Source organism: Salvelinus fontinalis, chromosome 5 (genome assembly GCF_029448725.1).
Source record: "Salvelinus fontinalis isolate EN_2023a chromosome 5, ASM2944872v1, whole genome shotgun sequence".
Lineage (NCBI taxonomy): Eukaryota > Metazoa > Chordata > Actinopteri > Salmoniformes > Salmonidae > Salvelinus > Salvelinus fontinalis.
In genome coordinates, this window is record NC_074669.1 from 48,073,967 (window position 1) to 48,100,636 (window position 26,670).

Here is a 26,670-nt window from a genome sequence, read left to right on the forward strand (position 1 = left end):
TAAAAACAGATTCTTGAGGAGAACCTACAGCCCTCTGCCAGGAAGTTGAAAATGGGACCCTGGTTCACGGTTCAACATGACAATGACCCAAAGCACACCGCCAAAGCAACCATACAGTGGTTGAAGGACAAGAAGGTGAATGTTCTTGAGTGGCCAAGTCAGAGCCCCGACCTAAATCCCATCGAGATTCTGTGGAATTATTTGAAGAATGCAGTCCATGAGCGGCCATGCAATTTGACTGAGCTTGAACAATTCTGCAAGGAAGAATAGGCAAATATTGAACAGTCTAGGTGTGCAACGTTAGTAGAGATATATTCAAAGAGACTCATGGCTGTAATTCAAGGAAAAGGTGGTTCCACCAAGTATTAACTCAGGAAGGTGTTCACTTATCCAAATAGGGTATTTTACTGTTTTACTTTTTAATTTTCATAGTAAAAAATTAATAAATTCACTTGAATATTGTGGGTTACTGTGTGTAAGTAAAGCCTGAAAATATTGGATTGTATGTGTTTTCATTTCAGTCTGTAAGGCAACAAAAGGTGAACATTTTGAAAGGGGGTGGTGACTTTCTATACCCACTGTACATTGCACTACACCACCAGCAGTGCAGAACTATACCCTTTTCTAAGGCAAGCTGTACTGAGCTGACCTCGTTATGCACGTCATTATTCAATTAACATTTATAATGTTAACGATTCAAGGAACACATTGGAATAGGGAATAGGGTGCCATTTGGGATTCATACTGTTACTGTATGTATCACATTCATATTGGGTGTCCATCCTGGGTGAGTCAGTGGGGTAAAGGTCACAGAGAATATAGGCCAGTGGAGAGGGTTATGTTTTTATTTATTTCACCTTTATTTAACCAGGTATGCTAGTTGAGAACAAGTTCTCATTTACAACTGCGACCTGACCAAGATAAAGCAAAGCAGTGCGACAGAAACAACAACACAGAGTTACATGGAATAAACAAGCGTACAGTCAATAACACAATAGACAAATAAGAAAGTCTGTATACAGTGTGCGCAAATGGCATGAGGAGGTATGGCAATAAATGGGCCATAGTAGCAAATTAATTACAATTTAGCAGATTAACACTGGAGTGATCGATGAGCAGATGATGGTGTGTAAGTAGGGATACTGGTGTGCAAAAGAGCAGCAAAGTAAATAAAAACAATATGGGGATGAGGTAGGTAGATTGGGTGGGCTATTTACAGATGGACTATGTACAGCTGCAGCGATCGGTTAGCTGCTCAGATAGCTAATGTTTAATGTTAGTGAGGGAAATGTAAGTCTCCATGTAAAAGAGAAAGCTCCCCATTCCAGGTGTGGTTACTTTCAGCCTATGGCTGGTCAAACCAGATTCTGTCTAACTGTCATTTACAGCACTGTGTCAGTTTGTAGATGTGAGTGGGTGTTGTCAGAGAGGAGGAAAATCTGTCTCCCACCAGCAGGTGGCGCTTTTTCATTGTTTCGCCCACCAAGTAAGGATTTTTTTGTATGGAGGTCAAGAAGAGTGTCGAATTTGGTCAACGAAAAAGTCTATGGCATATTTGCTACGTGAGGTTTATTAGATCTAATAGAGGTTTGTACACATAGGTGTATATACAGTTCTCTGCATTTTCACCACCTGGATATCCCCCTAAATATGACAGTGTAGTGTTTTGCATGGCCTGATGTATGGCTACTAGAAGGCCTGAGACGGCTGTAGATGTGCAGACTTTGACTTGAGACATCAGACAAGGATAGCACTGCAGGATAACAGACATGGGTTCAAATATTATTTGAAATATTTAAAATACTTTGACCGTTCACTCTAGCCAGCCTGGAGTGCCAGGTGGGCTGGGTTTCTATTTTCCGGTCTATTGTATTGGTCCAAAGAGCCAAGCTCGCTCAATCAAGCAGAACTGAAGTATTTGAAATTATTTCTAATAGTATTTGAACTCAGGTCTGCAGGATACCACAAGTAGAGCTTCCATTGGTTACCTCAAAGACTACAAGAGTCTTAAGTGTTCTGACCACAACTTGAACAAAGTGGTGGAAAGGAAGAGTGTAGAGAGGAGTAAACAGAGAGATGGAGAAGTCACGAAGAGGAAGAGAAGACGAGAAGGGTCTAAACATTTAAGGAAGAGCAAGCAAAAGAGAAGTAGAGAACGAGAGGGGGAATGGAGAGATGGAAAAGAGAAATGGAGAGTGTTGGTTGAGAATGCATGGAGGGAAGGGAACTGAACTGAGGGAGAGGAACAAGTGAGGCTAAAGGTGAGATGAAGTGAAAGAGGAGAGGAGGAACAGCTGTTAAAGGAATATATTAGAAAGAAGATGATACAGTAGATGCTGGGGGGGAAAAGGAATAAAGACGAGTAAGACGATAAGGAGAATTCATAAAACGATGTGTACCATTTGCTGTGTATGTGTGTGTGTGTGTGTGTGTGTGTGTTATGATAGATAAAACAACTAAAGCACTATCAGTTACTTCTCGGGTCAAACCCTGCTATACCTGGCCACTACTGCTCTCATTACACAAACAACCATTATCCTAGGATAAAGGGCAATTAAACTGTATGTAGTTAATGGGCTGTGTATACCAACAGAGATTTTCCGGGCTTTGATTGTGGTAAGTATGACAAATAATCATGAGTAGGACTCTCTCTCTCACTCATGAGCCAGCAGCATACCACCCTGCATACCACTGCTGGCTTGCTTCTGAAGCTAAGCAGGGTTGGTCCTGGTCAGTCCCTGGATGGGAGACCAGATGCTGCTGGAAGTGGTGTTGGAGGGCCAGTAGGAGGCACTCTTTCCTCTGGTCTAAAAAATATCCCAATGCCCCAGGGCAGTGATTGGGGACACTGCCCTGTGTAGGGTGCCGTCTTTCGGATGGGACGTTAAACGGGTGTCCTGACTCTCTGAGGTCATTAAAGATCCCATGGCACTTATCGTAAGAGTAGGGGTGTTAACCCCGGTGTCCTGGCTAAATTCCCAATCTGGCCCTCAAACCATCATGGTCACCTAATAATCCCCAGTTTACAATTGGCTCACTCATCCCCCTCCTCTCCCCTGTAACTATTCCCCAGGTCGTTGCTGCAAATGAGAACGTGTTCTCAGTCAACTTACCTGGTAAAATAACGGTAAAATAAATAAATAAATAAAACATGACACACACACACGCACTCAGAAATAATCATCATGAGTAGGACTCTCTTTCAAACACACTTAAACACGACACAAACGACACACACATAAAACGACTCTGTTCATGGAACAATTATTGGTACACCGTCTGTTTCTGTAGAACTTTACACATGGAGTAAAAACTCACATTCTTTCCTGATGATGTGGGTATGGTTACCAGCACACCCTTCCTCTCGCCATTGTCTTTGTATCTCTAGCCAATCCTCAGCTCGTGGTGGTGACTGCTAATAGGGTTCAGCTGTTGAGCAAGAAACAGTTACAACCACATGGTTGAATTAGGCTGATCATGGGATGTTTTATCCTGGTATGTCCCATGGGATCGCTTTCACACTACTGTTAAGTATTCTACAGTGTTCATTATCACTATGCGCTCTGTTCTGCAGTGAGTGGGTTGCAGAAGGCGAACATGTTCCCATATGTTCTCAATGAGAGATCAATTGATCTAGTTCTCTCTCTTGTCCCCCTTTCTCTCGCTTGTCCCCCTCTTTCTCGCTCTTTCTTTCTCTCTCTTTCTCTTTCTTTAATTTTCTTTTTCTCTTGCTCTTTCTCTCTTGCTCTCTTGCTCTCTTTCTCTTTCTTTCAGTCTATCTTCTTTTTCTCTCTCTTTCTTTTGTTTTCTTTTTCTCTCTTTCTCTCTCTTTCTTTCTTTCTCTTTCAATTCTCTTTCTCTTTCACTCTTTTGTTCTCTCTCTCTTTCACTCTTTTTTCTCTTTTTCTCTCTCTTGTTCTCTTTCACTCTTTCGCTCTCTCTTTTTTTGTATTTTTCTTTCTTTCTCTTTCTCCTTTTCTCCCTCTCTCTCTATTTTTCTCATTTTCTCTTCCACTTTCTCTTTCTTTCTTTTTAATCTTCTCTTTCTCTTTCTTTTTCTCCCTTTCTCTTTCTCTTACTCTCTCTTACTCTTTCTTTTTCTCTCTTTCTTTTTCTCATTTTCTCTTTCTCTCTCTTTCTCTTTCTCTTACTCTCTCTTACTCTTTCTTTTTCTCCTTTTCTCCTCCTCACTCTCTCATTGTCTTTCTTTCAGTCTTTATCTTCTTTTTCTCTTTTTTTTCTTGCTCTTTCACTCTTGCTCTTTCTCACTCTTTCTTTCTCTTTCACTCTTTTTTCTCTTTCTCTTTTTTTCTCTTTCTCTCTCTCTTTCTTTCTCTTTTTCTCTCACTCTCTTTCTCTCTTTCTCTTTTTCTCTCTCTTTTTCTCTCTCACTCTCTTTCTTTTTCTCTCTCGCTCTCACTCTCTTTCTCTTATCTTTCTTCTCTCTCTCTCTCACTCTCTTTCTCTTATCTTTCCTCTCTCTCTCTCTCTTGCTCCCTTTCGCTCTCTCTCGCTCTTTCTCTCTTTTTCTCTTTCGCTCTCACCCTCTCACTCTCTTTCTCACTCTCTCTCTCTTTCTTTCTCCTTTCTCTTTCTCCCTCACTCTCTCTCGCTCTCTTTCCATTTCTCTTTCTCTCGCTCACTCTTTCTCTCGCTCTTTCTCACGCTCTTTCTCTCTCTCTCTTTCTCTCTCACTCTTTCTTTCCTTTTCTCTTTCTCTCTCTTTCTCTTTCTCTCTTTCACTCTCTTTCTCTCTCACTCTCTTTTTCTTTCTCTTTCTCTTTTTCTCTCTTCTCTCTCGTTCTCTCACTCTTTCCTTTTCTCTCTCGCTCTTTCTTTTCTTTCTTCTTTCTCTCTCTCTTTTGCTCTCTTTTGCTCTCTCTCTCTCTCGCTCTTTTTCTCGCTCTCGCTCTCGCTCGCTCTCGCTCACTCTCTCTCGCTCTCTTTCACTCTCTTTCTCTCTCACTCTCTTTTTCTTTCTCTTTCTCTTTTTCTCTCTTCTCTCTCGTTCTCTCACTCTTTCCTTTTCTCTCTCGCTCTTTCTTTTCTTTCTTCTTTCTCTCTCTCTTTTGCTCTCTTTTGCTCTCTCTCTCTCGCGCTCTTTTTCTCGCTCTCGCTCTCGCTCTCGCTCACTCTCTCTCGCTCTCTCTCGCTCTCTCTCGCTCTCTCTCGCTCTCTCTCGCTCTCTCTCGCTCTCTCTCGCTCTCTCTCTCTCGCTTTCTTTCCTTTTCTCTTTCTCTCTCTCTCGCAGTGCATGCTGGGTGTTTTTGGAGTTTGAGTGTTTGGTGTGGAAGGCTCTATCCTAACTAACTTTCTTGATTCTTTTCTTTACATGTTATTTTCTATGATGGACGGTTAATGCAATATTTGTTTTAGCGGTATCCACAGTTTTTTCAAAGTTAGGGTGGAAGAGGACAGAGTAACTTTCCTGGGGTTTGGAAGGTGTGGTGTGCGCGATGGCTTCTCAGCCTAGCGCGGAGGAGACGCTGTCGATATGGCATGGATTCAGGTGTGTTCCTGAGAACGGAGTTAAGGTGGAGGAGGTTCTGCTCGCGGTCGGTGAACAGGTAGGAGCTGAATTTATACATTCTGCTTCTAGAATGAACAAAGCTGTGGTTGTGTTCATGAAAAGAGCTAATTTGGTTGGTAGGCTAATTGCTAGCGGGATATTTGTAAGGGATGTGTTGGTGTCAATTTCACCTCTCTCTACCCCTTCAACAAGAATGGTAGTGGCAAATTTGCCTCCGTTTATTACGGATGATCAAATCAGGAAAGAGCTGAGTTGTTTTGGTAAGTTTGCTAGCGGTTTTCGTGTACTGTCAGCAGGCTTTCAGGCAGATGCCGTTAAGCACGTTGTTTCGTTCCGGAGGCAAGTGTTTATGTTTCTGAACAACAATGAGCAACAGCTAAATGTGCACTTTAACCTGTTGGGCTGCAAGCCCGATGTCGTTACACTTATGACAACATCCAGCTCAATTGCAGGGCGCGAAATTCAAAATCTATTTTTTTTTTAAATATTTAACTTTCACACATTAACAAGTCCAATACAGCATTTGAAAGATAAACATCTTGTTAATCCAGCCAACGTGTCCAATTTTTAAAATGTTTTACAGCAAAAACACCACGTATATTTATGTTAGTTCACCACCAAATACAAAAGAGGACAGACATTTTTCACAGCACAGGTAGCATGCACAAAGCCAACCTAACTAACCAAGATCCAACCAAACAAACCTAGAAACAACTTCCTCAGATGACAGTCCTATAACATGTTACACAATAAATCTATATTTTGTTCGAAAAATTTGCATATTTGAGCTATAAATCAGTTTTACATTGATGCTACCATCATAGCTACAGTCAGAAATAGCACGGGAGTAGCCAGAGTAAATACAGACACCAACGTCAACTACCTAATTACTCATCATAAAACATTTCAGAAAAATATATGGTGTATAGCAAAATGAAAGACAAAGATCTTGTGAATACAGACAATATTTCCGATTTTTTTAAGTGTTTTACAGCGAAAACACAATATATCGTTATATTAGCTTACTGCAATGGCTAACACACAACAGCATTGATTCCAAGTAATCGGTAGCGATAGCACAGCTCGACAGATATATGAAATAGCATCCCAAATTGGGTCCTTATCTTTGTTGATCTTCCATCAGAATGTTGTAAAGGGGTCCATTGTCCAGAACCTTCTTTGTTTGGATCCAGAACGAACTATTTCCCTCTTGAATTAGCAAGCACACTGGCCGTGCGGCGCTAACCTCTCCTTCTTGAACAAATTCTTCCAACGCATCACGTCTAAAGTCCCGAATAAATTTCAATAATATAATTAAACTATATTGAAAAAAACATACTTTAGGATGATATTGTGACATGTATCAAGTAAAATCGAAGCCGGATATCATATTCACCTATAACGACGGTTTTCCAGGAGGCAATTCCAGGTCCAACTTCGCGCCTTCGAAACAAAAAATAATGGCGGACCTCTCACTCAAAGATGATGTATTCAATCCCTGAACGAGATATTCAAGTCATTTCTGCTCTCACTTCCGCATGACACTCAAGGGAAGGCGTATGACGTGTTTCTATAGTCCCAAGTGACATGCCCTTTTATAGACAAGCTCTTGAAAAAAGACCTCGCATTTGGAAATCTCACTTCCGGATAGGAAATGGGCTGCAGAAAGAGTTCTGGTTAACTTAGAGAAATAATTCAAACGGTTTAAGAAACTAGAGAGTGTTTTCTATCCAATAGTAATGATAATATGCATATTGTACGAGCAAGAATTGAGTAGGAGGCCGTTTGAAATGGCCACCTCTTTCCAGGTTACTCAGTGCTGCCCCTTGCAGCCATAAGAAGTTAAAGTGAGGCATGGGGAGGGGCTCTATGCAGGGTTTGCCAGCACAGATAGTCTATGGTGTTTTGAGTGTGGGGATTTGGGGCATAAGAGCTTTGCCTGCCCACATAAAGGCCGTAGACAATGTGAGGGTACAAGTGCCAGTGGGTGAAATCGAGGTCAAAGTGCAGGGGGTAAGGAGATGCAGAGACTGGGCCTAGTCAGGCTAGAGATGGTGATATAGATGAGGCTGGGCCTAGTCAGGCTAGAGATGGTGGGGTAGCTGAGGCTGGGTCTAGTTATGCTATGGAGGGTGGTGTAGATGATGCTGGGTCTAGGCAGGCTATGGATGGTGGTATAGCGGATGATGCTGGGTCTAGTCAGGATAGAGATGGTGGGGTAGCTGAGGCTGGGCATAGTTATGCTATGGAGGGTGGTGTAGATGATGCTAAAACAAGCAAGTAAATCAAGGATGATGATTGGATTTCCACAAAATACAAACCAATACTTAAATGGTTTCAAACTACAGTGGAAATAGTATTTTAAAAAGCACCAGTTTAATCTGAAGTCAGGGCTGGTATGCACAAATAGATTGTAGTATTGTACCAACTCTCACATAAGCTTTGCTGGTCTAGCTTACAATACACTGTTTTTACCCAGTAGAAGAAAAAAAAACACAACATCAAAGAAGGAATTTATTCCACAGGTTATTCCAGTGGATGAGGAGAGTATAGTGGGGAAGTGTAAGAGATTAAGGGGGGAGGAGGAGGGTGTCAAGCGGAAAAGGAAAAAGGGTGTGGACAAAGGCACCATAGAAATGTTGCTGTGGGTGAGGCCCTAACCAGAGAGAAAGGGCAGGTGGTCAGGGTGGGATATAGAGATGAGGAGGAAAGTGAGTCTGAGGAAGAGGAGTTATTTTTTTCAGACTCCTCTTCAATGGGCCCGGAGCTGACAGCCAGTCAAGCAGATGGGTCTAAGTACACGTTGAGAGAATTGACAAGGTTCCTGAATGAGACTAAGGGGAAAAAAGTTAATCTTGAGGCTTTTTTTTCTGATCCTAGAAAGTTTGTAAGATCAGTACAACATGCTATGAGAAATGAGGGGCATGGTGTCCTCTCACCCAAGAAACGGTTTAGGTTGAGGAAGTGGGTCACAACAGTGCGTAAAGGTTTACCTTCAGACACTGTTTAAATGTTTAATTTCTTTCTGACACTGGGGATTTTTGAGCTTTGCTATTGGTCTATTTCTCTGCTGGCTTTTCTCCCACTTCTTATGGAGACTCTTCGGGTAGGCTCGCTCAATATAAATGGCGCCAGAGATGCGGGAAAGAGGAGTGTGTTGGGTGAATATGTAAAACAAAAAAAAGTACAGGTGTTGTTTCTGCAGGAGACGCATAGTGATGTGGTGAATGAAGTCGATTGGGGGCTCTGGTGGAAAGGGGCAAGTGTGTTGAGCCATGGGACAAATCTTATTGCAGGGGTGGCAGTCCTTTTTGCACCGGGTCTGTCTGTAAAAATTTGCTCCTCAAAGGAGGTGTGTAAGGGTAGGCTTTTTGTTGTTAAAGCAGAAATTAACAACATGGGTTTTGTCTTTATAAATGTGTATGTGCCTAACACAGGGAGAGAAAGAGGGGTTCTAGTTGGGAGTCTTAGACAAGAACTCTCACAGGTAGCGCCTGAGGAGACGCTGGTGGTCGGAGGGGACTGGAACTGTACAATTGATTTTACAAAAGACAGAAATGGGGAAGAGCCTCATTCAGTGTCAGTGGGAGTGTTAAGGGACATCATTAATCAGTTTGACCTAGTGGATGTTTGGAGAACTAAACTGTATGAGTCTCTGAGTCAATGGTGGGATGTGGGGAAAGTACAAATTCGGCTTTTCTGTCAACAGTACACAGCTCTCTCATCCTCAGAGGCTAGGAGAGTATTGGGGGAACTAGAGTGGTGTATTAGTGAGATGGAGGGAGAGATGGTGGGGCAAGGCAATGTAGGCCTCCAGGCTAATATAGCCGAATTACGTAGGCACCTGGGCAGTTTTTCCAGTTTAAAGCAAAGGGAGCAAGGTTCTCCATGTAAGAGCTAGGTTCTCCATGTTCAAGGAGATGGATGCTCCCAGCTCCGTCTTCTTTGGTTTGGAAAGACAGAGCAGTGAAGCCAAGGGTATGCATTGTCTACGGCTGTCTGATGGGCGGGTGACCTCTGTGGTGGGGGAGATGCAAGAGCGGACTGTGGAGTTTTATACTGAATTGTATAGCGCAGAAGTGTGTGCTCAGGTCTTGTTCGCAGGACTCCCTAAGCTCTCTTGGGCACAGAGGGATGAAATGGACATTCCTCTGTTGTCACATGAACTGGCAGAGGCCGTAACCCAGATGTCCCCCGGTCGTGCACCGGGAGTCGATGGACTCCCAGTGGAGTTTTACAAAATATTCTGGGGAACAATTGGATAGGACTTCTTTTGCGTGTTGCGTGAATGCGTCGGGGTAGGAGAGTTGCCGATGAGCTGCCGTCGGGCGGCTCTCTCCTGCCCAAAAAAGGGGACTTGTGTGAACTTAAGAACTGGAGGCCTGTGGCATTACTCTGTGCGGACTACAAGATATTTGCCAAGGTCCTCGCTAACAGACTGAAGTCCCATCTGGATTCGATAGTGCAAAGGACCAAACATATTGTGTACCGGGACGCTCAATCACGGACAACTTGCTCTTAATTAGGGACATGTTGGACTTGTCGAGAGGTTCTAATGTGAACTTTGGACTGGTCTCTTTAGATCAAGAGAAGGCTTTTGATAGAGTGGATCATGAGTATCTGTTTAATGTGATGTCTGTGTTTGGGAAGAGTTTTGTGACCTGTGTGAAGCTGTTGTATGCTGGGGCGTCATGTATGGTCAAGGTGGGAGGGGGGCTCAGTAGGCCAGTCTGGGTGAGACGGGGCATTAGAGGGCATCCTTGTCTATCTGGGCAGTTATACACGCTAGCCATTGAGCCTTTTTTAGGACTTTTACGCAGGAGACTGCAGGGAGTGTGCTGGACAGGCATGAGTGTGGTGACAGGAATAGCAGTGTCAGCATATGCAGATGATGTTTCTGTGATGGTCAAGATATGTTGGCACGAGAGACCAGTCTGAAGGTGTACGAGGGAGCTTCATCAGCCAAGGTAAACTGGGGTAAGGGCAAAGCTATTTTATGTGGGGAATGGGGGGATAGGGCCCCTCTGCTTCCAGTGGGTTTGCAGTGGGGTTGTGAAGGGCTTAAAGTGTTGGGGGTGTACCTGGGCTCGGAGAGGTGGGTCAGGAAGAACTGGGAGGGGCTGTCACAGGCAGGGGTGTCAAGACTGGACAGGTGGAGGTGGCTCCTGTTCCAAGTGTCATATAGAGGGAGGGTAACAACCTGGTGGCATCTTCCCTATGGCATAAACTGGCTGTCCTCAACCCCCCCGCCGGTCTGCTCGCAGACCTGCAACACAAGCTGGTGGACTTCTTTTGGTCGGGCCATCACTGGCTGAAGGCAGCAGTGTTGTACATGACCGTCCACGAAGGAGGACAGGGCCTGGTGAAACTGGAGAGCAGGATGGCTGCTTTCCGGCTAAAGGCGGTGCAGAGACTGCTGTACCATACTGATGTTGGCTGGAGGGAACCAGCATGCACGCTACTGAGGAGAGCTGGCGGATTAGGGTTGGACCGGCAGCTGTTCCTCATGAAGCTGGAGAGGCTGAGTACAGCAGGTCTCTCAGATTTTTACTCTGCAATGCTGAGGGCCTGGCAGCTGCTAAGGTCCACATGGGAAGGGGGTGTGGAGCCTGGGCTGTGGGTGTGGGAGGAGCCTATCTTACACAACCCAGCCATCCCTTTGAGATCGGTTCAGTCGGCCACCCTGCAGAGGCAACTGGTGGCAGCGGGTTTACAAAGGCTGGGTGACCTGAGACTGCTGGGAGAGGAGGGGTGGAAAACCCCGGAGGTCTTGGCGCAACAAACAGGAATAACGTCTCTTAGGCTGCTGGAGAGATTCCTGGAGGAGGTCCAGGAGGCACTGTCTGAGCCGGGAAGGGGGGTGTTTGAGAGGCCAAAGGGAGAGGGGCCACCAATGTTTCGTCCACTGCAGGTGACGGCAGAGACTGGAGACTGGCAAGGGGGTCTGGAGGACTTGTTAGATTTTAACACTCCGAGCCTGGGGGAGTTTGAGGGTGTGGGAGGTAAAAGCCCTCTACAACCTCTGCGTTAAGGTTAGGAACATTAGAGGCCTAACAGGAGTGAAGGCACATCAGTGGCAGGGGGTATGTGGGGTGGAGAGTATGGTGGGTTTTAGATGGAGGGCGCTCTACAAACCCCCAGTACCAAAGAGGTCAGGGGACCTCCAGTGGAGGGTTCTTCATGGAGCCCTGGCCACTAACAGCTGGTTGGCACGGGTTGAACCGGGAATCGGGCTGGGGTGTCCTTTCTGTCAAATGAAAGAAACTGTGATTCATGTGTTTTCTGTGTGCACCAGGTTAATGCCATTAATTAATGTCTCTGCTGGAATGTCTGTGTGAGAGGTGGTTTTTGCTGTTGGGATGTTTATAATGGGATACAGGTATTCGAGTAAGGAGAAAGCCAAATGTGTTTTGTTGAATTTTCTGTTTGCTCAGGCAAAGTTAGCTATTTGGCTAACAAGGAGGAACAGGGTCAAAGGTGGTGGGATGATAGACCCTTTACTATTGTTTAATGGGATGGTCTCTGCGCGCCTTAGGGTTGAGTTTGAGTTCTATAAAATGATAAAATGTGTGGAGATGTTTGAGGAGATATGGTGTGTTGGGGGGCTGTCTGTATAGCTGGGGAAGATGTTTTGGATATACGGTTGTAGGAGAGGGTATTGTTTTGGGTATTGTGATGGTGGTTTGTATCATGTGGTTGATGGAAAGGTGAGTATGGTACATGTATGCAGTACAGGATATATTTTTGGTTTTTATTTTTAAGGGGGGGTGAGTTTTAAATTAAATGAGAATGTTTCAGTAAAGAAAGACCAAAAAGTCTCTCTTTCTCTTTCGCTCTCTCTCTCTACCACTCTTTCTCTTTTCTCTTTCTTCTCTTTTCTCTTTCTTCTTTCTCTCTCTCTTTCTCGCTCTCTTTCTCTCTTGCTCTCTTTTGCTCTCTCTCGCTCTTTCTCTTTCTTTCCTTTTCTCTCACTCTTTCACTCTCTCTCTTTCACTCTTTCTCTTTTTCTCTTTCCTTTTCGCTTTCTCTCTCACTCTCTTTCACTCTCTTTCTCTCTTTCCTTTTCTCTTTCTCTCGCTCTCTATCTCTCTCGCTCTCTATCTCTCTCGCTCTCTATCTCTCTCGTTCTCTATCTCTCTCGCTCTCTATCTCTCTCGCGCTCTATCTCTCTCGCGCTCTATCTCTCTCGCGCTCTATCGCTCTCGCGCTCTCTATCGCTCTCGCGCTCTCTATCGCTCTCGCGCTCTCTATCGCTCTCGCGCTCTCTATCGCTCTCGCGCTCTCTATCGCTCTCGCGCTCTCTATCGCTCTCGCGCTCTCTATCGCTCTCGCGCTCTCTATCGCTCTCGCGCTCTCTATCTCTCGCTCTCTCGCTCTCTATCTCTCGCTCTCTCGCTCTCTATCTCTCTCGCTCTTTCGCTCTCTATCTCTCTCGCTCTTTCGCTCTCTATCTCTCTCGCTCTTTCGCTCTCTATCTCTCTTTCTTTTCTCTCTCTATCTCGCTCTTTCTTTTCTCTCTCTCTCTCGCTCTTTCTTTTCTCTCTCTCTCTCGCTCTTTCTTTTCTCTCTCTCTCTCGCTCTTTCTTTTCTCTCTCTCTCTCGCTCTTTCTTTTCTCTCTCTCTCTCGCTCTTTCTTTTCTCTCTCTCTCAAGCTCTCTTTCACTCTCTTTCTCTCTCGCTCTCTTTCACTCTCTTTCTCTTTCGCTCTCTTTCACTCTCTTTCTCTTTCACTCTCTTTCACTTTATTTCTCTTTCACTCTCTTTCACTCTCTTTCTCTCTCTTTTTCTCTTTCCTTTTCTCTTTCTCTCTCACTCTCTCTTTCTCTCGCGCTGTCTATCTCTCTCGCGCTCTCTATCTCTCTCGCGCTCTCTCTCTCTCTCGCTCTTTCTTTTCTCTCTCTCTCTCACTCTCTCTCACTCTCTTTCTCTTTCACTCTCTTTCACTCTCTTTCTCTTTCACTCTCTTTCTCTTTTTATCTCTCTCTTTTTCTCTTTCCTTTTCTCTTTCTCTCTCACTCTCTTTCTCTCACTCTCGTTCTCTCTCACTCTCTTTCACGCTCTTTCTCTCTCACTCTTTCTCTTTTTTATCTTTTTCTCTTTCCTTTCTCTTTCTCTCTCTTTCTCTCTCGCTCTTTCTTTTCTCTCTCGCTCTTTCTTTTCTCTCTCTCTCTCGCTCTTTCTTTTCTCTCTCTCTCTCGCTCTCTTTCACTCTCTTTCTCTTTCGCTCTCTTTCACTCTCTCTTTCACTCTCTTTCTCTTTTTATCTCTCTCTTTTTCTCTTTCCTTTTCTCTTTCTCTCTCACTCTCTCTTTCTCTCTCGCTCTTTCTCTTTCTTTCCTTTTCTCTTTCTCTCTCACTCTCTTTCTCTCACTCTCGTTCTCTCTCACTCTCTTTCACGCTCTTTGTCTCTCACTCTTTCTCTTTTTCTCTTTTTCTCTTTCCTTTCTTTTTCTCTCTCTTTCTCTCTCTCTCGCTCTTTCTTTCTCTCACTCTCTTTCACTCTTTCAATCTCTTTTTCTCTCTTTCTCTTTCTCTTGCTCTCTTTCTCTCACTCTCTCTCTTTCTCGCTCTCTCTCTGGCTCTCTCTCTCGCGCTCTTTCTCTCTCGCGCTCTTTCTCTCGCGCTCTTTCTCTCGCGCTCTTTCTCTCGCGCTCTTTCTCTCGCGCTCTTTCTCTCTCGCGCTCTTTCTCTCTCGCGCTCTTTCTCTCTCGCGCTCTTTCTCTCGCCCTATCTCACTCTCTTTCTCTCACTGTCTTTTCCCCTCTTTCTCTCTCTCTTTCTCTCTCTTTCTCTCTCTCGCTCTCTCTCTCTCTCGCTCTCTTTCTCGTTCTCTCTCTCGCTCTCTTTCTCGCTCTCTCTCTCGCTCTCTCTTTCTCGCTCTCTCTTTCTCGCTCTCTCTTTCTCGCTCTCTCTTTCTCGCTCCCTCTTTCTCGCTCCCTCTTTCTCGCTCCCTCTTTCTCGCTCCCTCTTTCTCGCTCCCTCTCTCTCTCTCGCTCTTTTTCTCTCGCTCTTGTCGTGGAAAATCATTTCAAATACAACGCTTATCAGAACTTGTAAAATCAAACATGCTTTTTTATTACAATTGTATAGCCAACTGGCATGTCCCCGCGGAACCCCCACCTCTCAGAAGTCCAGTCCTTTATATTTATACCCACATAGTATTGTCCGTCCCCTATGAAGTCATTCACCACCATCTGCCTTCAATCAGTTTATAATGGTGGCCGGACCCTCTATCCCAGTGTGTCAACATTCTTCATGTGCCTGTGTGTCTGACATGTATGTACATAATGGACTGGTCAGACTATATTTCTAGTGGGTCTAAGTGCCCTAAACACATATTTCTCTGACATGTGTATCTCTTTAAAGAATCAGCAGACTATGTGTCTAGTGTCCAATTCCTTTAAGCGCCTATCTGTCTGACATGTATGTTTTGTTTAGTGTAATGGGTAGACTATAAATCTAGTGTTTCCAAGTGCCCAGGTGCTGACATGTCTAGTCAGTCTGTCAGCACAATGGAGAAAATACAAGAGCCAGAACGTCCCTTAGGAGAGTTCCATTACCACAGTCTCATAATCAATGTAAACATGTAGTCCATTACTTTAATGTTCACTACACTACTACAATCCTCAGTTTCCTGTATTTACCAGAATGGCAAATGCACTCACATCTGCCTTCTTATACTATTTTCTAGTATACTCCTATCTATTGTTTAATTGGTGTGATATCTACCTACATATGTCACTTACTCCTACATAATCCCTCCTCTTGAGGGTAATTAACCTCAAAAACCATACTAAAAATGACATAAAGAGAGAGTAGATATCAATATCAACAATTGACTAAAACATTATCAAAATAAAGCTTACAAATCACTTGTACCAAACATCTCCAATACATAAACACAGACAGGAAGAAAAGATCCAATTGAAACATAATATTCTTACAAAACCCAACTAGACCAAACATCTCCAATTAATAACATAAAATAGGAATGAAAGATCTAGTTAAAATAAAAAATACTAATAATCAACCATTATATTTTGATGAAGCAATGAGCATGTAGTATGAATCCCTGCCTGAGGTTACAAAGAACACAAAGCATTAGGCAAAATAGATATGCTAAAACCCCTTTACATAAGACCACAGTCCTCATCCTTACATATAAGACAATCTCCTCTTTGACACTTTGACAGAAAAAAGGTTCTAGGTGATGATAATGACCATCCTCATGAATTTTTGTACACCACTTGCAATTGTGACGCAAATTACAATTTTTGTGGACATGTATGAGTAAACATTAATCTGAACTGGGTAATTAAACATATACATGGAAACCATGACACGCATGACCCCCCCTCCCCCACCCCCAATCACTTCATAGAGACAGTTAGGGTTACCAAAGGGGCAGTCAAGAGGTCCTCCAACCGCATTGCAAGGCTTTCCATACTTATTGGTATAATTGCCTGGGCTTCCCGGTACAGGATCAATCACCACAGGAGGGTCATCTCTCCTTACAGACATCTATTTAACTGTTGTCTGAACCACAATTGACTTTACCAGGGGTATAACACAACAAAATGCAATACCCAAAGCCAACAACCCTCCTCCCAACATGATGGTCATCCTAGCAAACATGAATCCCCACTTTAAGTTCTTATTTGGTATTATCCACAGAAATATAGATTCAAATCCTGATTTAACCTCATCTCTGGCCTTGAAATCCCTAGGTAGACCTCTAAGCAGTCCAATTGCATTAAGGTATACCTCAGGATCCTTATCACAAACCACTTTAACTCTAGGTTTAACATAGTCATCATGGAGTGATTCAATAATAGTAACCTATTTAATTGCTCTAACTAAGGCACAAGGACCAATCCATCCATCAGGCAATACATTCAACAGTTAGTTTTTTCCACACATCCAGAAACTATCAGCAATACCTCTGTCTTGATTTTTCAACATAGTAAGAGATGGCGCAACCTGAGTTATGTGACCACACAACCCTTTTCTATTCATAATCAACCCTTTATCATTACTTTTACGAACTCCCACATTCTCCAACACCCAAATAGTATCACATTCTACAGTGGTGTTTCCTACATCAATTCCTTCAGTGTGGTGTCTGTAAAAACATTCATATTTTCCTTTAACCACGGTACCTCTGTCTAATTGAGGTACATTTAATCCAGTTCTAATGTTATAGGCAGCACAATCATTGTCTCCCAGCATGGTCTCATTCAACATAGTTTTACCCCTAGTCCTTACCCAGAGCAATCCTACATTTTATGTCACACAAGAGAATAGAATACTTTCTATTGGTACAATAGTCATTTTTCCAACTTACACAGGTTTTAAATGATGCTGGTTCAGAAACTATTAAAAGATCAGACAAAGGTGATTTTCTTCACAAAATACAATTGTCCATTCTGTGTCTGTTTGCCATATACTTAGCCCATTCCTATCACTCCTTCTTCACTACTTCTTCTCATGTGGTGTCCTTGAGTGGTTCTGATTCTGATATATCTAATTCTGTTGCTTTTTCAATGTTCTTATCTTGAGGTAGATCATTAGAGTTTATCAGAAAGTTTCAAATATCAGTAAAAACTCTGACTGATGTCTCAGGTTGCTTTGTTGGCACGGTGGTCTGCTTGGTAAGGGCAGTCGATGTCATCTAGTGGTAGCTACTGTGGTCGTCACAGCAGCCGCCACCCTTGTTGTTGTCACAGGTTCTTCCTGTTCATGTGCAGGGGTAGGTCTTCACCTTTCACTGGTTTAATCTTATTCATGATGAGCACCTACTCGTCTTTTTCTTTGATTAATGTCAGGTCACATCCTTTCGGGTCCCAAACGACTTCTCCCTTTGCTTGGTGATGTGTCAATCCACAGAGTGGCATCTCCGATAAGGGTTTGATCCTTATGATTGAGATAGACTTCAGTTCTCCTGCTTCTGTTATAAATTGAGGTGGAACATAGATTCTAACCTTGTCAGTCTTTTTGGATTGTTCGGCTGATTCCATTCTTCTCTTCCTGCTCCCACCATACATCTTGATTGTGCATTAGTCTGTTGTTTCTATACTAGCATTCACTGTTACTTCTGTTATGTCAATGTCATTATTCTTTTGTTGTTCTAACATCAATTGTCTGTAAAGGAGGCCATTAAAAAGTTTAAAAGTCAATTGTGGGGTAATCCCCATTTTCTTCAGCTTGCGGGACTTTTCCTCCTCTTTCTTCACCTGAGGCTCCCTCCTCAGGCCAGACTTAACTTCCATCTGGAAGGGTTTCAATTTTAGGGAAGAAATGTTCTCATTCTGTTCCTTGTGAGGCCTCTCCTCCTCTTCTGGGTGCATTAGTCGATGCACGTGTCATATTTTGGCTTTCACTTGATTTGCTGTTTTCTTGGCTCCTCCCTGGCGTCTCAATCGTTTCTGCTGCTCCTGCTCCCTCCAGGCTCCCTCCTGGTGAATCAGCATCCTCTGTGTCCTCATCTCTATGTGGTTGTATCCTTCTCTCTGTTGGGACTCAGCTGCAGCGGTTCAGATGGTACCACGTCTGGCTTCTTTTCACTTGGACGGCCGTTCTTGTTGCTTTGGCCACCTCATAGGGTCCATCTCTCCTCGGTTGATCCCACTTCCTCCGGATCCCTCCAACGTGGACTAGATCTCCTGGTATCACTGGGAGAGGTCCTTCTGGTCCCCTTGGATCATCAGACGCAGAACCTCTCATCCTGGTTCAGGTTTCTGCCTACTTTCTGTGAAGCATTCATACTTAGAGACTTATGGCCTCTGTTCTATGATTGCACCATACATCCTCTTACTTCCATCACTCATCACACAACAAACAGACATTCCAGCTGAAGCTGGCGAACCCCTCTCCTTCTGGTTTCCTAAACATAAGACTTGGAAAACAACAGACAAAACATAACAGCATTGACAATGTTATGTGTTATGCATAAATATATTCATGCAAACTGAAATCTGAAACCATGACAATTCCCACTCTCTCTTTACCTGACTCTATGCCTCCAGGATACTTTTCTGCTGGACTCCACAAAAATAAAAGCCCTAAAAAGCTTCCTCATGCTTCCACCCAGTCTTCCCCTTTCGGCCACAGGTTCTGAGAGGTGTTCCCAAATCATGTCATTTTTACTTAGTTTCCCATCTACTCCATTTCAACTGATAATCATGTGCATAACCTACAATTAACATTCTCTCTTCTTGAATTAATTCAACACTGTATATGCTTTCATATCAATCCCTTTAACATGTTTGTTTAGAGTATAATATCCTATCATCCATTCTTTTTCACATGATGTATTAAAAATAAAACAAGTAATCTCCAAACTCAACCCAGTATGTCTATAGTGGAATCTAGTCTCTCTCTCTTTCTCTCTCTGATTCCACATCCTCTGTCATGGTGTTTTCAAGCTCACCCATTATTCAGCTGGACCTTACTTCTCGTGAGACTTATGCACCCACCAAAGAGAGACAAGAAGAACTTTACCACTGCAGTGTTGTAAGAAGTATACCACCAGCCTGGTGTATCTTGATGTACACTCAGTCTCCAGAATGCAGCCCAAGCCCTTCCATTTCTGGCTGTTTTTTCCTGAGGACATACACACTAACACATGGGTTATTTCCTGACAACATTAGCAAAATCACTAAATCTTAATTTTTAATAACAGCCCTATGTAACCATTCTGCCTCAAATACCTGGCCTCCTGCCACAGAAATATTCAATGATAGTCAAATGATGTTCCCTACATCAACTGCTGTATAATAACATGTAATCAGTCAAATGTCTTCCAGTTGGATTAATATCCAATCCTATCAAAACTAAGTAATAAGTTTCTTAAACTTTTGCTCTAGTGTTCAAAATGCCACCACTTATTATTTTTACCATATCTTTAGATATGTGAATTGTTCTATTTACTTTAGAATTTTCCCTATATTTTAAATAGTCAGCTGTCTTTCCTTTTCTGTGAATTATCTCTATTATTATACATAGTTTCTAGAAATAACACCCCTTCACTACCATTACCTTCATTTATGAGTCCCCTAACCCATAACAGCCATTGTTTGATACATACTTAAAACATCCTTAAGTCAATTTATATATCATTGATATCAGTATCAGTCCCTCCTCAGGAACATATACACAACCTTATGTTCCTCAAAACAAAAATAAATTGACCAAACGAGAAAAAGAGAAAAAAAAATTATAATAATTACACATTTGCAATAAATTTCCACTATTCGTAATGTAATTAAACCTGGAGAAAACGTCCATCTGTTTCATTCTATGCCCCTGTTATTATTGGTCTCTTTCTTCTTCATTCTTGGGTATCATCGCACAACATACTATCTTTTTATTCAATTAAACATTAGATTTTATCATTCCAATTCCAATGACATTATAAAACAAAAAAAATAAAAAATAAAAAACTTTAATCTAATATTCTGTAAGTTTTGTCAACCACCTTGTCTCAGGATTAGTTTCCAGAGCTTCCCTAGGCCTATTAAATTTAAACAGTTCTATATCTAAATAACTAAACAGTTATTTCTTAAATACATTTTCCAACCCAATATTCAGGATAACAGTCCTTAGTGTTTACTTTAACTCAAATTTGACCTTATCTATTCAATACACAACATCCCTTTAATAATTAACATTTATACTAAACACTTTTATTACCAGTACCATCTATTTTCCCAATACCCCCTTTGTCTCAGTTTCTCTCATGAATGACCTGATAAAAAAATCAGTACCCCAATAACTTTAAGTCATTATTCTCCCAACAAATATAATGTCATTTCAGCATGTCCTTTTTTTAGATACAGTTCACAGGTCATCAGACACAGTTGTCCCTCACTGTTCAGTCGGTTAGGGTGGGTTTGATCTCCACACCCACTTGTGGTGATATTCTCTCCCATGCCTTAAAGCATTCTGACGTCACCTTCTTATGATAACTCCCTTATTCCACCAGTGTTCTCTCAGATGAATTACAGATGATGTATTTATCAACAAAAACCCTCACAAACCCACACTCCAATAAACCCGTTGGAATAACTTTCAACACTTTTTATATGCATAATGAACAAAACACATTTGTGTATTTACCCAAAGACCATAACCCCAAGGAACTGATAGTTTTACCTATGAACCCATGTTATATCAAAAATTAAAATTAAAATAAACCTATTTGAATAACTTATTCAATTTAAGGGTACAACTCTTCATAATTTTCCCAGGGACATAATAGATTTTCAAAGTAATTATACAGTTTGAATAGAGTCTGGTGTCTTAAACATTTTATAAGTAAATCCCACCTGTTCCAACAATTTCTAGTAAAAGGTGATCAGTCTTTCACAGGAAATTCCTAGGATTCAGGGCATTTTGACACCATTAATATGTTTCCACTCGACCCTTTCTTTAGGAGCAACTTAAATACCTTTTTCAAAAACATGTCCATCCTTTTGCATACTGAATTGGAAAAAAACCCTTCCAATAAATCTACTAATGCATATTCATTCCCAGTACATGGTGTACTCACTAGTGCACCATAAGCCAATAATAGCAAAAGGACTGAACTCACTCATCCAGAACTCCATGTTTTAGCCTTATCCAGATATTTTTATTTTTAAAGCGGCTGACTTTAATTAACTGCTTTCCACAGTAATGCAGTCTCCAATGACATTTTTGACCAGAGAAGATTAAAAAACCCTTTTTTTTTCCTTATTCTTTCTGGAAAAGAAAGTGTACATATCGTTAATATTCACAATGTTACTTTTTAGTCAGCAAACCAATAATTTTACTTATCCATAGATTTTATTCTAAAGCGTCTTTAACAGTTCCAGAGAATTGTGGTATAGAATGTCTAACAATTAAAATTCCGTCGTTACTCTACTAGATGTCAAGTCAAACGTGATCTAATACTTCTTCTTGACCACATATAAACTGTAATCTCTATGAAACACTCATTGTTCACTCAGAGACTATACACCGCCAAGTAAAAAATTCCATTCTCACTAACCTCAAACCAATTAGTTGTTTGTTATTTTGACAAGGATATATACTCTTGTATAGCGGCATTTCCTTCTACCGCACTAAGTTCTAATGTCACATTACACTAATTTTCCCATACCCGATATACCTATATCCAGTACAGAGAGCTATTTTCTTATTGGTTCTTAGATCTTGTCAATAGTTCTGCCAATCACCCGCACGTCTGCGAGGACTAAAGGAACCACACACACAACCCCATCGCAATGTATTTTCTGATGATAGAATGTTGACATCAGAACGCCTGCAAATCGAGCTTCACATTTTGGTCCCATGTGACTGTTTATTTATTTATTTTTCCTAAATACTCACATGTATTATACACCTTTTATTTACTATTTTTCCGAGGTAAAGCTAATCCCCTTTCCAATTAATAATTCATTTGTCACATCACTTAATTTATTTTATCGAAACCTACTCTATATAGTACAGACATTATTTCTGAATACTACAGATGACTTAATGTCTTATTCTAGGACAGTACTTCAAATATCACTGTGTTTTTCCCTTTACAGATATCATTATTTTTATTCATTTTATAATTCTAATCAATTTTATGATTACATTTACATTACATTTAAGTCATTTAGCAAATGCTCTTATCCAGAGCGACTTACAAATTGGAAAGTTCATACATATTCATCCTGGTCCCCCATGGGAATTTAACCCTCAACCCTGGCGTTGCAAGCACCATGCTCTACCAACTGAGTCACACCAGTCCACTGCCCGCTCCGTTAAGATCTCTATCTAACGTCTTACTTTTACCTTTATTAATTTATTTTGTCTATACTTTCTTACCTCTCCCCTATATTCTTATTATTTCATTGTCTTTTATCCCATTTTACTGTTTAATTCCCGATTCACGGTTTTAGTGAAACAAACCTCTCATATTCTGGTCTCTGTCCGTCAGGCTATTTTTAGACCGCAGTCTCTGTGGGTACATAGTGATCGACGGCCTGTTTTTTTCCTCTTCCTTTGTTACACTGTTCGTGAATCCTTAATCTGTCCTGAATTTCACTATTTATCACTATTTATCTTAACTAACCTAGATTCGTTTTTAACTTTATAGTATAATTTCAGTTTATTTTAAACGTTCTTTCCTTTTATATACTATTCGTGCCTCAGTTTAATACCCCTTTAACACCTATCGTATTTTTACAAGGCTCTTTTAACACATTATCACGTCAATTTTTATCGTTATTTATTTTAACACCTTTTTTAGTATTCTACTATGGTCGCTTATTACTTTATCACATCAGTGTTTTTATCCTTGATTATAACTTATTTTACTTCGATGTTCCTTAATTTCATTCCATCTGCCTAATAGCAGTTAACTGCACTCTCCTTCTCAAATTACACTCAGTTAACTGTCAGAGAGGCTTACACATGCCTCTTCCTACCAGCAGTTGGTCACAGACACACACACAACCCAACCTGTCCTTTCTTTCTTCCTAATGTTCTATCTCTACACAGATCTACTCATTTCTTACAACATTATCATTCATCCTTTTATGTTTCATCCGTTCATTCAATCCCTTTGTTTTTACCTCAAAACAACTCAGTTCTTTCTTTATTTACTTAATCCCTTTGTTCAACATAAGCCTAGGCTAATAGGATTTCTACGATATGACGAGAGACTACTGTCTAATCGGATCAGCTTGTCTTCATATCCTACCCACCCCCCAATACTGATCTTTTCTTCTTTTATTAGAGTAGTATTGTGGCGTGACCTACTGAATTACAAAACCCTGTTAGCTAGACAGAGCGGTTTTTTATTCGCAGGATTTCTTTTGCATTTGAACGCCGCACAATCGGGCAAACGTCCTAAATATTCATCCGTACAGTCCTCCTTTCAGAGCGTTAACCATGAAATATTTATTTAACTACTGATTTATGTTTCGACCGTATAAGCTACTTTTGCAGTTGAACGCCGCACAATCGGGCAAACGTTTTTCCTACAACCTAATATTTATAAGCTACTTTTGCAGTTGAACGCCGCACAATCGGGCTAACGTTTTTCCTGCCTTCTAAATATTCATCCGTTCAGTCCCCCGTTCTGGGGCGGTATCCATGAAGTATTTATTTACTAAATATCCACCCAATCAGACCTCTTTAAAAATGTTCCTTTTTTAACCTGTCTAGGATCAGCGTGGCGCTAGCGGCACACCCCCCCCCCCCCCCACTGAAAAACCAGTGCCGCGAAATTCAAAAAAAATATATTTTTAAAATATTTAACTTTCACACATTAAAGTCCAATACAGCTAATGAAAGACACAGATCTTGTGAATCCAGTCAACATTTCCGATTTTTAAAATGTTTTACAGGGAAGACACAATATGTAAAGATGTACATCTATTACCTAAAAACACATTAGCATAATCCACCATCTTTTATTTGTCCACCAACACCAGTAGCCATCACCAATTCGGCTAAACTAAGATATTTATAGCCCCTAACCAACAAAAAAACTCATTAGATGACAGTCTGATAACATATTTATGGTATGGGATAGGTTTTGTTAGAAAAAAGTGCATATTTCAGGTAGATGGCATAGTTTACAATTGCACCCACCATCACAAATGGACTAGAATAATTACAATGAGCAACGTGTTTACCTAACTACTAATCATCAAACATTTCGTAAAAATACACAGCATACACGAATCGAAAGACACAGATCCTGTGAATACAGACAATATTTCAGATTTTCTAAGTGTCTTACAGCGAAAACACAATAAATCGTTATATTAGCTTAGCACATAGCAATTAGCAGCCCAGCATTGATTCTAGCCAAAGTGAGCGATAAAAGTCAACATCGCCAAAAGATATTAATTTTTTCACTAACCTTCTCAGAATTCTTCCGATGACACTCCTGTAACATCACATTACAACATGCATATACAGTTTGATCGAAAATGTTTATATTTAGCCACCAAAATCATGGTTAGACAATGTGAAATGTAACTCAGCTGGTCAGAATTTGTCCTTGCGCCACTTAGACAGTGATCTACTCTTATACATAAATACTCATAAACGTGACTAAAAAATATAGGGTGGACAGGGATTGATAGACAATTTAATTCTTAATACAATTGCGTTATTACATTTTTTAATTTATCCTTACTTTTCAATACAGTTTGCGCCAAGCGAAGCTACGTCAAAAAACATGGCGTCCTAAGCCACTAAAATGTTTCGACAGAAACACGATTTATCATAATAAAAATGTCCTACCTTGAGCTGTTCTTCCATCAGTATCTTGGGCAAAGGATCCTTTCTTGGGAGAAATCGTCTTTTGGTGGAAAGCTGTCCTCTTGCCATGTGGAAATGTCAACTACGTTCGGGATGAACTGAAAAGCGTGCCCAACTTTTCACATCGTTGCAAAAATAAATGTCCCAAAATCGCACTAAACGGATATAAATTGCTATAAAACGCTTTAAATTAACTACTTTATGATGTTTGTAACTCCTATAACGAGTGAAAAGATGACCGGAGAAATATAACAGGCTAAACTAACGCTTGGAACAGGAGCGGGTCGGTGTCCAGCACGCGCGTTACGCAGCTCCAAAAGAATGACTAGCTTCAGGGTTTTTTCATTTGTAGGGCCTGTGAACGAGCAATCGAGCCCGTTGGAATCGTCATCACGTAAAGGCATCCAGGGGAAGACGTAAGAAGTGTCCGTATAGTCATAGCAACGACAGTGCCCTTTTAACTGACTTCAGAAAAGTGGCCAACATTTCTCAAATCTGACTCCATGTCAGGGAAATTGCTGTAGAATGGGCTCTGTTCCACTTAGAGACAAAATTTCAACTCCTATAGAAACTATAGACTGTTTTCTATCCAATAATAATAATAATATGCATATTGTACGATCAAGGATTTTGTGGGAAGCCGTTTAAAAAATTAGCCACATTAGCATAAATAGTCTAAACAGCGCCCCCATCCCCAACAGGTTAAAGAGCGGTGGCTTTCTAACTACTTATTTATGCAGTTCTCTGTTATCTTTAGAGCCATTATTCATAAGTAACCTGTCCAAGCATTCCTTCTACTAATTTTATTGAAGAGGTATCACAGGATTTTCTACCTACATTATCTGTTTTTACCGTATGAGCTGTCCAACATTATAGCCAGCCATCTCAGCCAGATGGCACAAACAAGCACATCATTTAAGCTACACATTCGAACGGTCTAATCAGAACGAGCGCATGCTCCACTAAACACCTAACACAAGCAAAGTTCACATCGCCTATTCACTCATTCTCTATACATGCGCATGCATTTATATTTAATACAATTCCCCAAATTACACATACATGCAAATTTATTTGAATTCAAAAGTTCTTTCGTTTTTACTGGTTTCTTTTTAGGAAATTTGAAAGAGAGACTTACATGGCGCCTCTTTCGCTGAGACAGGATCTCTGAAGCAATCCATACAAACATTTCAACTATGTAAGAACAAGCTTACCTTTTTATAGTTGTGGCCATAGTGTTTGCAAGATTGTCCAAAGAAACTATCTCCAGCCCTGGACACCATTCCTCAGTCCCTGTCCCTCCTGGCTAGCTCGCCAAATATGTCGTGGAAAATCATTTCAAATACAACGCTTATCAGAACTTGTAAAATCAAACATGCTTTTTTATTACAATTGTATAGCCAACTGGCATGTCCCCGCGGAACCCCCACCTCTCAGAAGTCCAGTCCTTTATATTTATACCCACATAGTATTGTCCGTCCCCTATGAAGTCATTCACCACCATCTGCCTTCAATCAGTTTATAATGGTGGCCGGACCCTCTATCCCAGTGTGTCAACATTCTTCATGTGCCTGTGTGTCTGACATGTATGTACATAATGGACTGGTCAGACTATATTTCTAGTGGGTCTAAGTGCCCTAAACACATATTTCTCTGACATGTGTATCTCTTTAAAGAATCAGCAGACTATGTGTCTAGTGTCCAATTCCTTTAAGCGCCTATCTGTCTGACATGTATGTTTTGTTTAGTGTAATGGGTAGACTATAAATCTAGTGTTTCCAAGTGCCCAGGTGCTGACATGTCTAGTCAGTCTGTCAGCACAATGGAGAAAA

At 41.4% G+C, this 26,670-nt stretch overlaps 1 protein-coding gene across 2 annotated transcripts in view; it reads left to right on the forward strand.

The window, feature by feature from the left end:
- The window catches only part of LOC129855742 (carnitine O-palmitoyltransferase 1, liver isoform-like), a 71,057-nt gene that overhangs the window by 16,653 nt on the left and 27,734 nt on the right, over window positions 1–26,670 (forward strand). The gene's annotated exons all lie outside the window — the stretch shown is intronic.